Source organism: Orycteropus afer, unplaced genomic scaffold (assembly GCF_000298275.1).
Source record: "Orycteropus afer afer isolate SDZICR_OR568_19922 unplaced genomic scaffold, OryAfe1.0 scaffold00606, whole genome shotgun sequence".
Classification (NCBI taxonomy): domain Eukaryota; kingdom Metazoa; phylum Chordata; class Mammalia; order Tubulidentata; family Orycteropodidae; genus Orycteropus; species Orycteropus afer.
In genome coordinates this window covers 1,301,497-1,323,742 of record NW_006922193.1, presented here as the reverse complement: position 1 = coordinate 1,323,742, position 22,246 = coordinate 1,301,497, and positions in this window count along the sequence as shown.

Below are 22,246 nucleotides of genomic sequence, written 5' to 3'. Positions count from 1 at the left end.
CGCCAGCATGCACATGGAGGAGCGCGGGCCGAGGGCTGCGCTCGGTGCTTGGGCGCCCCTATGCACTGCCTTGTTCCCCCTGGCGGGCGGGAGCACCCAACCGGCATGGGGAAGCTGCCCCGCCGCCGCGCCGCGCCCCGGCGGAGCCCCGAGGTCCCAGGCTCATGGGTGAGGAGCAGGAGGGCGGGCGCAGGCTGGCCACCGCCCTTGGTCCAGCCGGTCCGTGTCCGCCGCTGCCTTGCTGCGCACGCGGGCTGGGGGAATTTGGAGGCCACTTAGCTGAGCCTGAAACACTTTCGACTCTGGATTTTTGTTCTTATTTTTAATAGAGCCCCCTCGAGTGACGTCGCGGGCAGGTCTCCTGGACACGTGCCTCGGCCCAATGGCCAAGGCACGGCGCGCCCACGTGACCCGCTGGCTGCCGCTCACTGACAGGAGCTGGCCCGCGCCCCTCCCCGCCGAGGCCTCCTCCCTCCCCCCCTTAAAGCAGCCGCGTTCTCCTGGCGCTCCGGTGCAGAGCAATGAGGTTTGCCGGCAGAGCAAGCCCTGGACTACTATGAGACCGCGGATCGCATCCTCTCCGCTCTCCTCTCTCTCTTGGGGTTCCTGGGTTTGAGAAACCCCAGTCACAGATCCTCCAAGTCACTCTGCTGTGTGTATGTCTGTGCTATAAGATTGCTATTTTTAACATTTCCATATTGTTTACCGTGGGGAAAAATCCCACAATTCATTGCACAAAAATGCATAAATAATATTAAATGAGCTGCCTAGATACAAAGGGACTTTTGTAGCCTGCCTTATTTGCTGTTGGAGAGGGCAATTGTCACTTACATTTGTAACCTGGGCAGCGTCCTTTCTTAAACGCAGAACTGGCAAACGGGACACTCCTGTAGACACTTACAGTAAGTGTGTGTGTGTGTGTGTGTGTAGAAAGGTGTGTGCATATGGTACAATTCCACCCAGGTATCCAGATCTTCATGAAACATATATATAGATCCGGAAGACTATGGGACTATGGTTTGGGTCTCCCTTTGGGGAAAGGAGAAATAATGGTTTTGTTTTTTTTGTAGTGGGTTATAACAGAATCTTCTTTATTGAAACGAGAGGCTGGCCCTTTAGCCAAATGCACCTGAGGGCAGTGGCCACCCCTCCCAACCATCTGATCCTCTCCCCAAAGTCTTTACACTGATTTAGGGGGGCTACCAGGATGTTCATTTCATTTCTGTTGTTGTTGTTGTTGTAAAATTCTTTAAAATAGTTTTGCAGAAGAACAGGACCAGTATGAAAGGAGAATTAAGACTCAAATCATGGTGTAGAGTGGGGACATGGACAGTGGGTAACCCCAATTTGCTTCTCCCCTCTTCTCTTTACCCCTTTCTAAACTTATTTTCCTGGTGCTTTCAGAATGTCCAGCAAGAACTTCTATTTCCTCTTCTTTTCCCTCTTCTCCCTTTTGCTTTCTGTCTTTGCTCTTTTGTCTTCACCACTGCCAGCAGGCACTCCATGAAACACCTGTCCTTACCCCTGGTGCACCTGTCCATTATTTAAAATGCATCTTTATGTAAATTAGTAAACTTCAAGAACCACCCAAAAGAGCATCTCTGAGGATGAGGGAGTTTTTATTGCTCACACAAGAAATGTACACCCAGTGGAAAGGGCAGAAGAGGTAGATGAATGTTATGAAGCCCCAAACCATGGGCTGGTCTGGGACTTGTTGGAGCCTGGTACTTGGCATGTCTGGAACACAGTAGGTGCCAAGTGCCAGGCTACACCAAGGGAGCAATTGAGGCCCTCCTTGACTCCAGCTCCCAGCCTAGAGCAGAGAGCCGGGAGCTGCCAGGCAGGAAGGGAATTGGTTGAGATCTGGGTAAGGAGCTCCTCCACCTCTCAGCCTGACTGGCCAGGACACCTATGAGGTATGAAGGTTACATCCAGCTAGGCTCAGCTCTCCTCCCACTCCTCTCCTCTCTCTAGGTGTCCTCTCCTCTCTTCTGGGGCTTTTCCCCACCCTTCTCCAGGCTTCAGGTAGGTACCTGGGGTAGGACTAGAAGTAGCAGTTCCAAGGTGCTGCTCCTAGGGAAAGTAACATGTGGAGGAAGGGGAGTGGGAGAGCATCTGTGGGGAAGGTACTGGATTGGGTCACCAGGAGGCTAATGGTGGCTGAGTTGAGAGCAGGCAGGGAAAACAGTAGAGGCAAGCAGGTGGCAGAGTGTGGGAAGCATTTTGGAGCCTAGGGTTGGGGAGGTGTCCCCATCCTCTGTGCCTTTCAGGCAGAGTAGGGAAGATACTTCTCATTTGGGGTGACTCACATTTCTTGTCCTGCCTCCCTTCCAACCTTCTTCCCCCTGGAGCGGCCCTCACCAGATAATCTGCTAGGCACAACATCCACAGGTCAGGTCGCTTCTCTGGGTCTCAAAAAATAAAACTCCACAATCTGCCTGCCCCTAGGACAATGAGGCTGTGATGGTTTGTGGGACACCCTATTGACACATATATATGATTTTTTTTTTTTTTTTGGGAATTTCCTGCAACTCAGGGAGCCCTAATCATTACCAGCCAGCAAATGAACAGTTCCCATTACTTAGGGAAGGAGTCCTAGTGGTGCAATGGTTAATCTCTTGGTTGCTAACTCAATGTCAGTGGTTTGAACCCACCATCAGCTCTGCAGGAGAAAAGACCTAGTAATGTATTCCCATAAAAATTACAGCCTAAGACATCCTATAAGGGAATTTTACTCTGTCCTATAGGGTCACTATGAGTTGGAATGGACTTGATGGCACACACCAACAATTACTTAGGTTCTTCTGAATATGGAATGGGTGGAGGACGAACTTGGCTGTTTTGTTTCCTGCAAAGCTTTATCAGGTTAATTTCTCCACCTGTACTTTGAAATCCATTAGTTCCTCTCCCTAGAAGTATTTTCTAATTTTTTTTTGAATCGTTGCCTCTGATTACCCTAACATTAAATTAGCCCTAAGTGCTGAGTTCCTTTCTGCCACCCAGACCCAAATTCATGGCTGCAGCTGGTTTGTCTGTACCATCTGCGGGCACTGGAGTCTGCAGCCTGCACTGCCAGTCTGGCTTGAGGAAGAAGGGGAATTCCATAGAAGCCTTGGACTTGGGTTACTGACCAGTAAGTGGGGGGGGGGGGGGTGGAGCGAGGAGGGGAAAGGGAGAGGAATAATTAGAGGAGGTAATTAGGCCACCCGAAGCAGATCCAAACAAGAAAAAAGGAAAAAGCTCCCCTTTAAAGTGGGTGCCATCTAAAGGAGGAGGGAAGTAGGGAAATCTGGGCCAAAGGGGAAATCTTGCCCAGAGGTTAGAGGAATCCTAAATTTTACAAACACATATATTGCCACAAGCTATTTCTGCAAGCTCCAAAATTGTGTGAAAACCCCATCAAGGGCTTAAGGCCCAGCTTCTTCTCACCCACTCCTCATCCCCAATCTCTTGGCTTGCTTCCTGGAACGAATGGGGAGTTGGCATTTTCAAGTCTCCACTTTGGGGTCCAGAGTCTATGAGGCGCCGAGATGCCAGCCCAGTTACTCTTGCCCAGTGCTGGGCGACCTTGTGCGCCAGCGGGTCGCGCTGCTCCACTTCGCCAAAGCCGCCGCCCGCCATAAACTGTTTTCGGTGGGTGCGTGGTGAGAGGAAACCATCGTTGGACATTTGTTTCTCCCCATACATAAAGTGAGGGCTTGCTCTGTGATATCCGTTTTCTTCTACTCTCTTCGAGACCACGAGGGTGTACCCGAATCATCCGCTTAGAGTACTGTCCTCCATATTTCCCGAGTGAGTTGCCGAGCTCAGAGGCTGAGAGAGTAGAAAGAAGGCTCCCCGATAGGGATGAACTTAATAAAACTGACGCTGTTGTTACAAATACAGTACAACCTCGGCGCTTGGTTTCGGATTGCAGTAGCACTCCTGGAAACTCAGGGTGTTTGATTGCAGATACGGACTCCCATTTTTCTTAAAACCAGGAGGGCGGGAGCGACTTTCCTGTCCCCTATGCTGTACTCCTCGCTCCCAACGCGCACCTAGGTTCAAGTGGCGACTCTCAGACATAACGAAAGCTATCCAAGCGGCGCGCGCTCGCTCGCAGAGGAGAGCGGTCACTCTGTGGGCAGAGATGCCTAACAATTTTGGGAAGTGGAATCTCGGCCCAAATACAGGCCGCAAGCACCCCGCGCGGGTGTCGGAGGGTCAAGCCCCTCACGCCGGGGGGCCAGAGCGTGGAATCCAAGGTTGGGGCGGAGGGAGAGGACTGCTCTTGGCCTGCGCTGAAAGCCCCTCTGCGCCCGGCCCGCGTCACCGATGCTGGCCTGCAGACAAAGGCAGAAATGACCCGGCGCGCAGACTGAGAGTTAAGAGAAGCGTGGGCGAGCGAGCATGGAGATTAGAGGTCTCTGCTCACCTCCTGGAGGAGGAAAGGTCAGGTCGGGAGGGTGGTGGCTGAGATCAGGAACAGCGTAGGAATAATAACCTTACGAAGGAAGTGGTTAAGCGCAACATTCGTGGGGCTAGAGGGGACCTGACAGTTTCTAGGGATTGCTGAGTATGGGCTGGTGTGCTGCCAGAGCTCCCAGCTCCGCAGACAAGCAGCTTCGCGCCCCGCAAAGTCCCGTCTGTAGGCTGGCGCCCACAAGAGGCCAGCCAGGAAGGCGGTTAGTGACATATCTCGTGCAGGCTCTGGTGGAGAGCTGGAACAGAAGCGGCCTGTGTTCAGCAAAAGCTCCCTTGGGTGTCTGAGAGTGGAGTGGGTGAGGCACGCATGGCACCGCCCTCCCGCCCGGGCCCTAGTGCTAGCCTAGGAGAACTGTGAAGTGGCCATGGGTGGGTAAGTTTCCAGAGCTGAAGAATAAAGATGCAGAAACCTTCCCTAACCTGGTTTCTCATAGAAAGACACCTCTAAAGGATAATCCCAATATGTACTCTACTCGAGCAAGTAACCCCCATATTCCCATTAACTCCCCTCTCTTGACCAGCCTGAGCCCTCCCTTAGCCTTTATAGTGAGGTGACTCTTGCTTCAGATGATCTGACTCTCTTTGAGAATCACCTTGCACCCTTGGGGTCCTCCTTCTGTTCTCTCACCCTGTTTCACTGCTGTTCTTAATCCCAGTGGAATTCAGACTCCTGTAGAAGTTGGACCCTCTTTAACTGGAGGCCAACTACCAGGTGAGTTATTCCCCAATAAGCAAGGTAATAAGGGAGCTCAGGTAGTGTAGTGCCTACAGCATTTGACTGCTAACCAGAAGGCTGGCGGTTCAAACTCACCAGACACTCCTCCGAAGGAAGATTAGGCAATCTACTTGCGTAGTGATACCAACTCAGAAATCCAAAGAGTGGTCACTATGAGTGGGAAACGACTTGAGGGCAGTGAGTTTCTTTTCTTTCTTTCTTTTTTTTTTTTTTGAAGCAAGGTAAGCATGGGCTTACTAGTGTATATTTACTAATCTGTAGTGAACAGTTTCATAGTGAAATCTATGTCACTACAGATTAGTAAGTACGCACAAGTAAGCCAGTGCTTACCTTCCTTACTGGTACTCTGCCCCAGTCAGAGATTGTAAATTTGAAAAAAGGCTTTGATTCTGTAAGAAGTCGCTGTGGGGTTGGAAGAAAGACAGACACCAGTCAGCCATTCATAGAAACAGAATCTTTGATGTGGTGAAAAAAATGTAAAATTGTTCACTACAGGTTAGTAAGAAAGCACAAGTAAGCCCATGCTTACCTTGCTTATTGGGCAATATGACACAACCAATCACCTTGTCTGCACCAAACTGACCCACACTCTGGAGTCTTTGTTGGGGTCTGCTAGAGACACGTTGGGTAATGGTTGGGAGTTATTCAGACAGTTCCATTACCCGATGCCTCTGCTGTAATGAAAATATCCCCTCAGAATTACAGCAAATGAGTAGATCCTGGCACATATCAAACACTCTAGAAGCAAATAAATAAAATTAGTTTGGTAAAGGAATTTGCAGAATGTCATCTCTAGCTCGAGCTGGCTAAGAACACCATAATAGGAAGGAAAAACTCAAAAAACGATAATGAGCTAAGAAACATTAGCCACTCACCCCAATGTTGCAATCATCTACACATGATGGAGGAAATACTAGTATCTATCCAGTGTCTTCCTTTTGACCTTTGGAAAGAAAACAAGATCTTCAAAAGGAGCCTCTGAAACATCTGCTTCACCTTACAGAACACAAAGTTTCTTTCCTTCTCTTTCTTTTCCTAATGGCCAGAGGTAATTACAGAGAGTCGAGTTTGGCATAAACTCATACATGCCAACTTCCCTGTATTATTAGAAATAGAATTTGGGTGACTAGAAGATTTCCAGAGTTTTAGGCAACTGTATATTTAACTGAAATAATCTGGATTCAGCCCCATCAAACTATGTCAAGCTAGTTGGAAAAGTGACTTGTTAGTCTAGGTTTAATGTAAGAAAGAAAATATCTAAATGAACACCCCATACATATCAACAACTGAGTAATGCTTCATTGGGAAACCCACATAGAGAGACATATTAGTTAATTTGGTGAGAGACACTTTTTTTTTTTTAAAAAAAGAACACTTAAAGTCATGGAACTAATTTCTTTCCTTTATAAAATAGAAATATAGCTTATCTTTGTTGTTGTTGTTATGTGCCATCTAGTTTCATGTAAAATGATAAATCTAAATTCTGAATTAAATTAACACATTGCCTATAATTGATTATCAATTATACTGAGTTCAACAAAGTTAGTTATTTCTTTTAAATTAGTATCTTCATGTCTATGCTTATAGATACAGTGTTGGGAGGTATCCATGTATTTGATCAATTCCTTGTTAAATGTATAATCACACCCATGTGAAACATGGTGACTTACAAATGCAAATGTTCAGAAAGGAGTTCTGTGAACTCGCACAGTAGAATGTGGCACTGTGGTCACACCTGCGTGCAAAGCAGCACAAAGGCCCAATTGCTTTTCCCTGGGCAGTTTTCCTTTAGTGTTTCCATTAGAGATGGCGAAACCAATCTCACTTCCTCTCACTGCTCTGGCTTCCCTCATTCTTTTCCCCATTTAAGGAAAAGTACAGGAAAGCTATATTTAAAGTGAAGGTACATTGTAGAAGCGTACTCTTTCTCTCCTCAAAACTCTTCTCTGTCCCCGGTCCTTTTAAAAAATATCCGTTTCTCTTCGGGCAGCCTCTCTGTGTTACATTTTATTTTATAGAGTTTCAGGATTTTGTGTGTGTCTCAGATCAGTTAATCCTCTAAGACACAACAGCCTCCGTGGTGACGGTAAAGTTCAGCAACTCTGTATCATTTGGAGCATTAACACAGGCCAGAAAAGAGAAATGGGATATGCATGAGGATTTCCCACATATGTAGCTAATTCCCTTAAATTCCTCGGGATTTACACCTCTCTATTTACCTGGAGCGAGAAATGCGGACTGTTCTAATTAACTGTCTGCTTTTAGTTCTCAGTTTGCACTGCCAAAGACTAACTTTGACTGCTGCGCGACCCCTCGGTTACAGATGTTGCGGGCCTCGCCAGGCAGGCTGGGGCGGGGATTCTGAGCACGCCACCACCCCAGACTTGGAAATATGGCACAGAGGGATGGCAGGCGCGCTCCGAGGGAAAAGCGTGGGTTCCCCCAACAAAACACATTTTGGGCGACACTTAGGTTTTTCTGTCTTATTTGCAGAGACAAGTTCAGCTGCCACAAGTTCAGCTGGGACACGTCCAAAGCAGCCCGAAAACCTCAGGTTGGAAAGCAGAGTGTGAAATCAAGTCTCTTCAGTTTGATTTCTCTCCGGAGATCGGCAGCCAAAATGGATTTAGGAACAAAAGTAAAATTTCCAAAGAGGTGAGCATCCGCCAGGGCCAGAGGCTGAGCCTAAATGCAGATTTACAGTCCTTCTGCCCTGGCTAGAATCTCCTTTCTCCCTAGAACAACTGGAAAACAAAACACGGAGAGAGGAAAGCGGTGATGCCCATCTGCCCGTTGAGACACTAACCCGGTCTCGCAGAGAGCTCCCTCCTCGGGAATGGAGGCGCCTCGCAGTTCCAGGCTCGCTGGGGAGGTGGGTGGATTTCGGGGCGCTGCTCTCAAGACTTCCTCGGATCATGAGGAGGGACAGGAGCTCTCACGGACAGCCTCCGCGGTTCAGTCTGCTCCGCGGAGCCAGAGCCCGGAGGGGGGCCCGCGCTACTGCATCACCCAGGAAGGACCCAGAGGTGTCTCAGCGTGAGCACCTGGCCTGATGCTGATTTAAAATACTAAAACCAAGGCCTCACCACTCCGGGAGATGCAAATGGCGGGGCAAGTTTAGGAGGTGGTGATGGGGGCGCCCCACACTGGATTTTTCCTCCGTGAGTCCGCAGCACCCACGGGCCAGGGAGCTGGCATTGTACTTATGTAGATGGGTGGTTGGGTGGGGGTGCGGTCGCTTTTTTCCTCCAACGTGACCTGGTCTTTTCCTCGCAGAATTAGTAGTCAATGTCTGGGACTTGTCTCCTCTATCCCTCTTGGGCTTCACTCCCCACCCTCTCCGCTGCGATGGGTTGGTTGGTTGAGAGAATTCCACATTGGAACTTCTAGTCTGAGACCCCTCGGAGCGCCTCAGCAAGTTTCCCCCAATGGGCCAAGAGAGCCAGGTGCGAGCCTGGCTCTCCTCCGCCCCCACTTAAGTAAGCAGCAAAACACTGAGCAAATGTCCGCATCCTCGCTCTGGTCTTTATCTTATCCATCACTGCTGCAGTGATCATTAGAGGATGCTTCCTAATGGCTTTGGTTTGTGACCTGCGATGCCCCGCAGCACGTGGCCAGGACTCACCTCTGGGAAAGGGAGGGAGGGGGCGCTATGGTCCCCAGAACGGAGCGGGATCCTTGGCCTGGGGTGGCGGAGGAGTTTAAATCGCTCCCTCTGCGTCGGGAACTGGGCCCTGAGGATGCTGTCCTGGTCGCACCCGCCAAACGGGACATTTAGCGCTACCTTCTCCAGTCGGACACCGATGGCCTCGGAGCCAGAGCCAGGGATGCAGGGGGTGGACGTGGCTGGAAAACTTTTTCTGAGTCGAAGAAAACTTGCCTCCCTTCTCTCTCAGCCCTAAACTCCGAGGAATGCGGGCCCTGGACGCTCCGCGAGAATGGCTCCCCACTCCAGGCTCTTGCTATCTGGGCGCAACAGGACTGTCCCCGGCGGCGCAGAGCCGCGGCAGCCCGGGGCTCGGATTTGTGAATGAACCTCTGAGCTCTTTACCAGCTCACAGATCAGAGGGCTGCGATCGCTCCTCCGACGTGGTCCAATGAGTCGCTGCAATATCTGCTTAGCTGCAAAGCAGGGGGCATGGCCAGGACTCTCTGGTTCTGCGCTGCACCGGGGCAGGACGGGGGGAGGGGTAGAGAAAAGGCAGGGACATCAAAGCTAGGTTGTCTGGACTCAGAAAAGCGTAGGCGGGGGGGTGGTGTCAGATTTTAAAATAGCATACCCCCATCCCCCACTCTCACCATCGCCATCCCAAAGACATTCGTAACAGAAGTGGCAGTGATTCTGAGCTCCCAGCAGCTTCTGTACCTCCGTTTGCGGGTCTTTTGCATTTCCCTGGGACACTGGGGGCGACCACCACCCGAGACCTAATCCAGTTACTTCTCAGCGCAAGTCTCCACGATCTTCCGGGTCAGGCTGGACTTGCTTCACTAAGTAAAGGTGTTTTTCAATCACCCCACTTTCGGTCATCTCCTGCCTTTTCAAATTAGTCTTTCACTGACTCCTTTACTTTCTAGGCGCTGAGGGAGAGGGGTGTTGGGAAGGAGCAGGGAGCAGACACCCAGGGCGTAGTGGGCAGGGTAAACACTAGTCCTTCATTGAGCACCTCCTCTTCCGAGAGAAGCCCACACGCCAATCTCGAACCTTACCCGGATGCGCGCTCCAAACTTGCCCCCCCCCACACTAGCTAAATTTTTAGTGTTTCAGAAGCGCAGACCTTAAAGATATTTCATCTTATTTAATCACTGCCTCTTATGCATCCCCCCCACCCCAGTTTTAAAATTGTGTGCCATTTTCAGGAGGAGAGCGGAGAAGGGGATGGGGGAAGTTGTAGTACTGTAGAGTAAGGAAATTGCTTAAAGGAAAGGGGCGAGAGGTCAGAGGTTATGAAAGATTACAGCTCCGTGACTCCACTCATCCTCAGTTGCTCAACTAAGGAATTACTGAAACAGGGGGTCCTGCATCTTTTAAAGTCACTGCATTTTTTTTTTGGAGGACAATGTGTTCAGTGAAGACACAAGGGAAATTCTAAATGACCAAACTTCCCCAAAGGAGGAAGGGAGGGCAGTAGTTCTACAGGATGAATACTAAGGGAAGGAGGGGGAAGGACCTAGAAGGGAAGACAGCAATCTTTCATCTCTGATGTTTCTGCCTCATACAGTGACAACTGTACCCACCAGGTGCGAAGGTCTGAATTTGATCTGGAACAAAGTCAGTGTCCCCCTTGCCCAGGAAGAAACAGATGCCTACCAGTTATGTCCAAATACCACTCTTTAAGGGGGACTTTGGGGCCACCAGGTGCAGCCCCAGCTGCCTTGCTTGGGAAGGAGTCTCTGAAGCCTCCTCTGCTGAGTTTCTGGGAATACATTCCCTCATGGGGGCGGACCCTGTCCCCCACCCTGCTTACTCAGCCACAGGAGGGGCTCTGGTATTTATGGCAGCCAAGAGTTAAAAGAACATAAGAATTGGATGTGTCCTTTTCCACTTAAGCTTGTTTCTCAGCATCACCACCACCTCCTCCATTGCGACATCTCCCACCAGCCAGGGTGAAGGAGAACTGCCTTAGAGATTAGGCTTCATCTCCCACACTGCACCAATGACTATCAAAATTTATCTCCAGCACTGAAGTCTCCTGTGAACTTGAGACTCATATATCTAACTGCCTCTGCACTCCTCTACTTGGAAGGCTAATGGACATCTCAGATTGACTTCAACAAATTCAGAATGTGAGTCCTCCCTCAGTTTTCCCCACTTATCCATTTGCTCTGGTAGTGTAGTGCCTAAGGCACTTGACTGCTAACCAGAAGGCTGGTAGTTCAAACCCACCAGCCACTCCTCAGAAGAAAGATGAGGCAATCTACTTCCATAGTGATACTGCCTCGGAAACCCAAGGAGGGGTCATTATGAGTTGGGTCTGACTCAATGGCACATAACAACAACAACACCATTTGCTCTGGCCAAATATCTAGCAAGCATCTTTACTCTTCCCCTTTCCTCACAAGCCACCACCAGCTCATTAGCAAGGGCAATGACCTCCCTTCACCAGAGGGAGAGGGACTCTGTACTTTAAGCTCAGGACTTGGTGCTATTCAGATTCTGCTCTGCTCTCTCTTCAACCCCTAGCAGAGTAACCTCCTTCATCTTCAAGCTCCTTCAACCTTCAAGGAGCTTCCAAAGCTCCTTATATAGTCTCTGTCCTCAGGGGCTTTCCATCCAAGTGTGAGGGAGATTTGTTAACCAAGACTTGGTCTTCTGCATAGTGACATAGCTATGTATCAGGTAGAGCTGTGTCTCAAATGTGGAGTGCCTAAACCAATTGTTTGAAATGGGATAGTGGGAAGGAGTTGGAGCATAGCACACAGCAGTTCAGGAAAGTGATAAGTGATACAGGTTAGAACTGTTCACTAACCATATGTGGCTATTAAGCACTTCAATTTGGCTAGTGGACTGAAGAACTGAATTTTAAATTTTATTGTAAATTTAAAAACTGATATTCAATTCAGTTATTGGAAAACTGTATGTTTGGAATAACATGAATACGTGAGTCTACTTTTTAATTGTAAATTTTATAAATTCTAAACACCAATCCAGTATTCCCAATGAAAATTTAGTACCCAAATTGAGACATGCTCTAAGTGTAAAATGCACATGGGATTTCAAAGGCTTAGTATAAAATAAAGAATGTTGAAAATCTCAATAATTTTTATATTAATTACATGTTGAAATACTATTTTGGACATGTCAGGCTAAGTAAGTGCATTATTAAAATTAATTTTACTTGTTTTCTTTTAATTTTCTTATTGTGGCTTCTAGAAAACTTGAAATTATATATGTGTTTCACATTTTACTTCTTTGAACAGTGCTAGTCTCTAGAAGCATGAGTATGAATTTACTAAGGGAAAGGAAAGAGAGGGTAGAAAATTATTAAAAGGACAGATAAAGCAAATGCAAGGGACTAGAGGCCTCAAGCAGGGAGCAGTGTGTTCAGGTAGACTATAGCAGTTAGCAGCTTAGGATCTTTTGCTTTTTATTTTGAGCTCAGGTGTAGTGGAAGTGGCTTCAAAGAGGTAGGCAATGTCTTGATTCCAATGCTTTTATAAACCATGCTAAGGGTCCTTGCCTTTATGGAAATTTCCTCAAACCTCTTTATCCCTCAGTCCTTATTTGAAAACTCAAGCTAATAATAATAGTACATACATCATAAGGTGATTGGGGGAATTAAATGAGTTTTAAATGTAAAGCACTTAGAACAATGCCTGGCACAGTAAGTGCTGTAGAAAAGTTAGTTATTCTTACTGATATTTGCCCTAAAGGCATGAGAAAGTCACTCAATGTTTTCCAGTAGCAGTATGACAAAAAGTATAGAAGTAAGGTTAGTTTTAGAGCTGTATTTACAATACAGTAGCCACTAGCTCCATGTGACTACATTTGATTAATTAAACTTAATACAATTGAAAATTCAGTCCCTGATGTTTTCTGTTTCCTAATCTGGAAACCATGACTAGAGATTGGAAACCATGACCTTTGTCCTCACAACAAGAATAAGGTTGAAAAACAGAAAATCAACAACTCTTCTTAGATCCATCAGAGAACTGAGGTCAAGGAGCAAACTGCTGCCCTGAAAACTGAAGAAACACACAGGCTGATACAGAAAATCACTGCTTGCTGGGAGAAGAAACCACCACTGGTTGGAACCAGCATCAATTTTTTGAAGAGCAACTGATTAATTTCTGGAGACCAAGCATGAACTAGCTTGGAGAAAAAAGTCAGCACAGGGCTTCCCTCCTCCTAGTCCTACCAGGTTCTCACTGCAAAACATAGAGGACAAATCCCCTCATATTTCCTGCTTACCATAAGGGAAGGGGAAAATAAACCATTTTGAAGTAGTGCTCTATTCTCCTATACAACAGCCTGCCCTTAAGAAAAACTACTTTACTAGAGTCTAACCAATGTGGACGAAGGGAAATATCAAGCCACAACCCCCTCTATCCTTTGTATTTCACTTAAGGGGTGAATGAAAAATAAGCTGAGAAGCATTTGTGTGGGCCACAACCCAGAAACACATGCTTACTAAAAGACTAGAATCTAATCATAAAATTACATAATGCTTCCCCTCCTCTCACACCTCACCACCACATTAACATCAACAGAACTTAACAGCGGAAAAAAAAAACTCAGTTTCTTTTACTTGATACATCATATCTGGTTTTCAACAAAAAATTACAAAGTGTGCTAAAAGGAAGAAAAACAGAAGTCTGAAGAGAAAGGACAAGCATTGGAAACAGACTCAGTATGGCAGAGATTTGGGGCTTGTATGATACCATACCAAAAACCAAACTCACTGCTGTGGAGTCAGACCTGACTCATAGCGACCCCACCTTGGGTTTCCAAGGCAGTATCACTACGGAAGTAGATTGCCCCATCTTCCTTCCCAGGAGTAGCTGGTGGGTGTGAACCTCCAGCCTTCTGGTTAAGAGTCAAATGCCTTCAGCATTATTTGAAATAACTATGATTAGCATATAAGTTAATTCAGACTCATAATGACTCCCATTGGGTTTCTAAGGCTTTCAATCTTTACAGAAGCAGACTGCCTTGTCTTTCTTCCATGGAGTGGCTGGAGTGTTTGAAACACCAGCCTTCTGGTTAGCAGCCAAAGGACTTAACCACTACACAACCAGATAATTAATTATTATTAACACACTAAAGTCTGTAATGGAAAATGTGAACAGCATACAAGAGCACATGAGTAACGCAAATAAAGAGATGGAAATTCTAGAAATGAAAAACATTGGAGCAGAAATGAAGACTGCTTTTGATCAGTAGACTGGGCACAGGTTAGGAAAGAATCAGTGAGCCTGAAGACATGCCAAGAGGAACTTCTGAAATTGAAAAGCAAAGAGAAAAAAAAAAAAAGACTGAAAAGAAATGAAACAATATCTAAGAACTGTGGGGTAATTACAAAGGGTGTAACATATGCATAATGGGGATTCCAGAAGGAGATGAAAGAGATAGAAACAGAAGACAAGTTTAAAGTAATAATGACTGAGAATTTTCCAAATTGTTGACAGACACCAAACCACAGATGCAGGGTGCTCAGAGAAAACTAAGCAGGATAAATAATTAAAAAATCTACACCTAGCCGTATCATATTGAAACTTGCAGAAAACTAAAAACAAAGTCTTGAAAGATTATAAATGAAAAAAAAAAAAAAACACAAAACACCTTACTTATAAAGGAACAAGGATAGAATTACACCACACTTCTCTTCAGAAACTATGCACACAAGAAAATATGGTGTGAATTATTCAAATTGTTGAAAGAAAAACTCCACCAACTTAAACTTTTCAGTAAAATTTTCCTTACAAGTGAAGGAGAAATAAAGACATTGTCAGACAAACAAAAATTGGTGGAATTTGTGTTCATTAGACCTACTAGGAGCCCTCGTGGTGCAGTGTCTAAGTCATTTGACTGCTAACCAGAAGGTGGTTGGTTCAAACCCACCAGCCACTCTGTGGAAGGAAGAGCAGCCAATCTATTTCTATAAAGATTTACCCTCTTGGAAACCCAAAGGGGGTTGGTATGAGTCAGAATTTACTCAATGGCAGTGAGTTTGGTTTGAGTTTTTGGTTTAGAGCAACCTTAAGGAGCTCTAATGATGTAGTGCCTACAGGCCATTTGGCTGCTAACTAGAAGGATGGCAGTTCAAACCCGCTAATTGTTCCACAGAAAGAATATGAGGCAATCTACTTCTGTAAAGATTTACTACCTTGGAAACTCAATGGGCATTGCTATGAATTGGAATCAACTTTGATGGCAGTGGATGGTGGTGGTGGTAGACCAACCTCACAAGAAATATTAAAAGAAATTCTTCAGAGAAAAGGAAAATGATATATGTGAGAAACTTAGATCTACACACAGAAAGGAAGAGTGCTCAAGAAGAAATTAATGAAAGCAAATTAAGCAGCCTATTTTTCTTATTCTTAACTGACCTAACAGATAACAATTTGCTTAAAATAACAACAACAACAACACTAAAGTGGATGATTATAGCTTAAGGATAAGTGAAATGTATGACAGCAATGTTACAAAGGATGGGAGAGAGGAATCAATGATACTCTGTTATAAGGCACTTGCACTCCCTGTGAAGCATTATAGTGTTATTTCAAACTGTAATTAAATTAGTTGTAAATATATATTACAAACTCTAGGGCAGCCAGTAATTGTTTTTAAAGAAGTATAATTGATATGTTAAGAGAGGAGAGAAAATCATAAGTGCCCCATTAAAACCAGAGAAGGGACACCCACACATACAAGGGAACACAAAAAAACAAAGAAGTGTAGCAAATATAAAACAACTACAAATGTGGTAGATATTAATTTAGCTGTTTCACTGATGACCTTGAATATGGTCTAAATATACCACATAAAAGACAGATACTAGTGGATTAAACATTAAGTTTTACAGTAATACATCAGACAGTGTTTCACTCCTATTCATAAGATTCTCAGTGGCCAGTTCCCCCCGTCCCCGGAAGTGAATGGCCTTGTCCTTCTTCCCAGTCTGTCTTCATCTGGAAGCTCTGCTGAAACCTGACCACCAAGGGTGACCCTGCTGCTGTTTGAAATACCAGTGGCATTGCCTTCAGCCTCACAGCAACATGTAAGCCACCACAGTACAAGAAACTGACAGACAATTGCCTCCTATTCATGTGAACACTGAATAATGAATAAGGAAGACTGAAGAAGAATTGATGCCTTTGAACTGTAGTGTTGGGGAAGAATACTGAAAATATCTTGGAATGCCAGAAGAAAGAACAAATCTGTCCTGGAAGAAGTGCAGCTGGAATGCTCCTTGGAAGCAAGAATAGCCAGACTTCATTTCACCTACTCTGGTCATGTTATCATGCTTGGTAAAGTAAAGGATCAGTGAATAAAGGGAAGAACTTGAAATGAGATGGATTGACAGAGTGGCTGCAACTATGGGCTCAAGCAAAGCAAGGATTGTGAGGATGGCTCAAGATGGGGCAGTGTTTTGTTCTGTTGTACATAGGGTCGATATGAGTAGATTAAAAACAAAACAAAACAAGACCCAACGGTGTGGCTTCATATGCATGTGAGAGCTGGAAAATGAATAAAGAAGATCAAAGAAAAGCTGATGCTTTTGAGATGTGGTGTTGGCGAAGAATGGTAAAAGTACTGTGGAGTGATAAGAGAACTAACAAATCTGTCCTGGAAGAAGTGCAGCTGGAATGCTCCTTGGAAGTGAGAATGGCCAGACTTTGTCTTACTTTGGTCATGTTGTCAGAAGGGATCATTCTCTGGAGAAGGATATCATACTTGGTACAGCAGCGGGTCAACAAAAAAGGGGAAGGCCCCTCAACAAGATGGATTGAGAAGGTAGCTGCAGTGATGGGCTCCAGTATAGGGATTGTGAGGCTGGCACAGGACCAGGCAGTGGTACATAGGATCACTATGAGTTGGAGATGGCACGTAACAACAACAACAATATAAACCCACTTTAAATATAAAGACACAGATAGATTAAAAGTGAGGGATGGAGAAAGATCTACCATGCTAACATTAATTAAATTAAAACTGGAGGAGCTGTATTAATTTTAGACAAAGCAGACTTGAGAGCAAGAAAAATTATCAGGGATAAAGAGGGACATTATATAATGATAAAGGGATCAATTCTTCAAGGCGATGTAGCATTCCTTAATGTGTATATGACTAACAACAGCATCAAATATATGAGGCAAAAAATAATATAAGTGCAAGGAGAAATAGAAAAATCTACCACTGTAGTTGGAGACTTCAATACTCCTCTGTCAGTAATTGACAGATCCTGCAGGCAAAAAATCAGTATAGATATAGTTGAACTGAACATCACCATCAATCAACTGTATCTAATTGACATTTATAGACTACTTCATCCAATGACAGGAGAATACACTTTTTCTCAAGCTAACATAGAACATTCACCAAGATAAACCCCATCCTGGGCCATAAAACACACTCTAACAAATTTAAAAGAATAGATGTCATACAAGGTATGTTTTCTGAGGACAATGAAATTAAATTAGAAATCAATAACAGAGAGTGAGAAAATCCTAAATGATGTGGACATTAAACAACACATTTTTAAATAACATAGGGTCAAAGTAATCTCAAGACAAAAAAAATATTTTGAACTGAATGACAATGAAAATACAAATTATCAAAATTAGTGACATTTTGTGAAAACAGAGCTTAGAGGGAATTTGTAGAATTGAGTGGATATATCAGAAAAGAAGATCTAAAATCAATAATCTAAGTTTGTTTTCACCTTAGGAAACTCAAAACAGAAGAGCAAATTAAGTATAAAGTTCATAAAAGAAAAGAAATAATAAAACATAGAGTAGAAATTAAATTGAAAACAAGAAATTAGTAGAGAAAAATCAATGAAAACAAAAGCTGTTTTTTTTTTTTTTTTTTTGTAAAGATCAATAAATTTGATAAAGTTCTAGCCAGGCTAACCAAAAACAAAGAGAGAGAGAGAGAAGACAAAATTAGTAATCAGAAATGAAAAAGGGACCACCACAACAGATCCCATGGACATTAAAAAGATAATAAAGGAAAATTATGAACAACTCTACACCCACAAATTGATAACTTAGATGAAATAGACCAATTGCTTGAAAGATATAATCTACCAAAACTCATACAAAAGAGAAATATATAACTGGAATAGGCCTATTATTACTAAATTAATTAAATCTGTAACTTACAAGCTTCTAAAATGGAAAGTCCTAGGCCCAGATGGTTTCACTGGTGAGTACTACCAACCATTTAAAGAGGAATGAACACAAATTCTTTCTAAAATATGAAAAAAAAAAGAAAGAAAAGGTGAGGAAACACTTCCTAACTCATTCTGTGAGTTAAGCATTACTTTAATACTGAAACCAGACAAAAACATTATTAGAAGAAAAATTAGAGAACAATATGCCATGAATATAGATGCAAAACTCATCAACAAAAAACTAGTACTAGCAAATTGAATCCACTAATATACATAAAAAATTATATGTCATGGCCATGTGAGATTTATCCCAGGTCTATAAGGCTGTAAGCCTAGTTCAACATTTGCAAATCAATTAATATAATTTATCATATCAATAGGCTAAAGAAAAATCACATGATCATATCAATAGATGTAGAAAAAGCATTTCACAAAATTCAACACCAATTAATAAAAAAAATCCACAAACCATTAATAGAGGGGTACTACCTTTAATTGGTAAAGAGCATCTATGAAAAACCTACAGCTGATATCATACTTGATGGTAAGAGACTAGATGCTTTCCCTCTAAGATTGGAAACAAGACAAGGTTGTCCCCTCTCATCATTCCTAATGAACACTGTATGGGAAGTCTTAGCTAACATAATCAGATAAGAAAAGGAATTAAAAGGTATACAGATTGAGAAGGAAGAAATAAACCTGTCTTTGTTCATAGATGATATGACTGTCAATGTAGAAAGTCCCAATAACACACCAAAAACAAAACAAACAAAAAAATCTCCTGGAACTAATAAGTGATTATAATAAAGTTACAAGATACAAGGTTAAGATATGTTCTGGTTACCTAGTGCCACTCTGACAGGAATACACCATAAAGGGGATGACCTTAACAAATAGGAGTTTATTCTCTTACGGTTCAGGAGGCTAGAAGTCTGAGTTCAAAGTGCCAGGCTCTAGTGGCTGGGTGAAAGCCACTCGACCTCGGGCTTCAGCTCTGCCTCTTGCTCCTGGCCCACTGAATATAGCAGTATGTCTTCACTCAGGCAGCTCCTGGCTGCTGAGGCTAACAAGCCCAAGGTCAACAAATAACATGGCACAGTCCTGATATTACCAAACCACACAGCAGGGCATCAATTCAAGAACATTGTAAGTCCCAAGGTCAGCAGAGCATGGCAGGCTGCTGAACATCAACATGGCTACATGCAGAGTCCAAGTATGCCATAAACTAGACACCGTTCCAAAGCTGCTGCTTATATACAGGGAGTAGTCCACATACCTAAAGCACCTACTCAGCTGCTTGTGGTAGATCCCACCATGGAGTTGATTACAGTCTCATCATGGGGAATAACTATCACTAGATGCCCAGCCACTCAACCAGGCCCAGGCAAGTTGACACACAACCTTAACTACCACAAGATACAAAAGTGAATTGTGCTCAAACTCACTGCTATTGAGTCGATTCAAACTCATAGCAACCCTCATTGGGTTTCCAAGGTTGTAAATCTTTACAGAAGCAGATTACCTCATCTTTCTTCCATGGAACAGCTAGCTGGTGGGTTTGAACTACTGACTTTTGGTTAGCACCCAAATACCTTAACCATTACACCACCAGAGCTCCCTTTCCTGTATACTAACCAAAACTAACAAAGAACAATTAAGATTGTAAATTAAAACCACTATTTACCTTAGTACAAAAAGGAAAAAGGGAAATATTTAGGTATAAAACTAAGAGTACGTGCAAGCTCTATATGGTAAAAGAAATCAAATAAGAACTAAATAAATGGAGATATATTTCATGTTCATGAGTAGGAAGACTTAATATTATTAAGATGTCAATTCTTCCCAAATTGTTCTATAAATTCAATGCAATCCCAGTTACAATCCCAGCAAGTTGTTTTGTGGATATTGATAAAGTGATTCTAAATTTGGTATGGAAAGGCAAAAGACCCAGAACAGCCAACACAATACTGAAGGAAAGCAAAGTTGGAGAACTGATACTACCTGACTTCAAGACTTACTATAGAGCTACAGTGATCAAGGCAGTGTGGTATTGGTTAAGGAACCACAAATAGATCAGTGAAACAGAATAGAGGGCCCAGAACTAGATCCACACAACTATAGTCAACTGATTTTTGACAAAGGACAAAGACAATTCAGTGGAGAAATGATAGTCTTTTCAACACTGGTGCTGCAACAACTGGGCATCTACATGTAAAATAAATCAATAAATAGGAAGAAAAAAAGAACCTAGACACAGAGCTTACATATTTCACAAAATTAACTCAAAATGGATAAAAGACTTAAATGTAAGATGCAACACTATATAACTTCTAAAAAATAATATAGAAGAAAATCTAGGTGACCTTGGGTTTGAGGTGCCTTTTTGGATGCAGCATCAAAAGCATGGTTTATAAAAGAAAAAAGATAAGTTGGATTTCATTCAAATGAAAAACTGTTCCATAAGAGATATTGTTAGGAGAATGAAAAGACAAGCTACAGACTGGGAGAAAATACTTGCAAAAACACATCTCTGATAAAGGACTTATATTCAAAATATATAAAGAACTCTTAAAACTCAATAATAAGAAAACAAACAGCCCAATTACAAAATGGACAGTAGACACCTCACCAAATAAAATATACAGATGGCAAATAAGCATATGAAAAGATGCTCAACATCATATGTCATTGAGGAATTGCAAATTAAAACTACAATGAGGTATCATTGCATACACATTAGAATGGCTAAAATCCAAAACACTGAGAACACCAAATGCTGCTTCAGGACGTGGACCAAGACAACTCTCATTCATTACTGGTGGGAATGAAAAATAGTACAGCCATTTTAAAGACCATTTATCTTTTTTTTTTTACAAAGCTAAACATAGGTTTACTGTACAACCCAGCAATCTGGCTTCTAGATATTTTTCCAAATGAATCAAAAACATGTCCACAAAGAAACGTGCATATGAATATTTACAGCAGCTTTATTTGTAATTGCCAAAAATTGGAAGCAATCAAGATGTCCTTCAATAGGTGAGTAGATAAACTGTGGTACAGTCTGCAATCGAGTATTAATCAGCAATAAAAAGAAATGAGCTATCATTGTAAGAAAATACATGGAGGAACCTTTAATGCATACTAAGTGAAAGACAATAATATATCAGATAGTATTTCACTGTTATTCATAAGGTTTTCTCATTTGAGAAGTTAATGGCCCCTTCCTTCTTCCGAACAAATCTATCCTGAAAGAAGTGCAGCTGGAATCCTCCTTGGAAGCGAGAATGGCCAGACTTCATCTCATCTACTTTGGTCATGTTGTCAGAAAGGAACCAGTCCGTGGAGAAGGATATCATGCTTGGTAAAGTTCAGGGTCAGCAAAAAAGGGGAAGGCCCTCAATGAGATGGATTGACAGTGTGGCTGCAATGATGGGTTTGGGTATAGCAAGGATTGAGAGGCTGGCACAGGACCAGCCAGTGCTCTGTCCTATTGCACATAGGTCGCTATGAGTCAGTGCCGACTCGATGGCACTTAACAACAACAGCAAGTAAAAGAAGTGAGTCTGAAAATGCTACACACTATATAATTCCAACTATAAGACATTCTGGAAAAGGCAAAACTATAGAAACAGTAAAAAGATCTGTGTTTGCTAGGGATTCATGGAGAAGAGGAGGGGGATGTATAAGTGAAGCTCAGGGAAATGTTTAGGATAGTAAATGATACTATAATAGTGGACATGTGACATCATGCATTTGTCAAAACTATAGGACCGTACAACATGAAGAGTGAACCCTAACATAAACTGTGCACTTTAATTAATAATAATATATCAATATTTGTTCATCAAAGGAGCTCTGGTGGCATAGTGCCTAAGACATTTGACTGCTAACCAGAAGATTGGCAGTTCAAACCCACCAGCCACTCCCCAGAATAATCTACTTCCATAGTGATACCACCTTGGAAACCCAAGGAGGGGTCTCTACGAGTCAGATCCAACTTGATGGCAGTGAGATTGGTTTATCAGTTGTAACAAACATGCCAAGGGAACACAAGATGTTAACAATAAGAGAAAACAATGTGCATGGGTGAGAGGAGGTATATGGCAACTCTACTTTCTGAACATTTTTTCTGTAAACCTAAAGCTGCTCCAGAAATTGGTCTATTACAAAATTCAGTTTCTCGTTCTCACTAGCTACATCTCAATTGCTC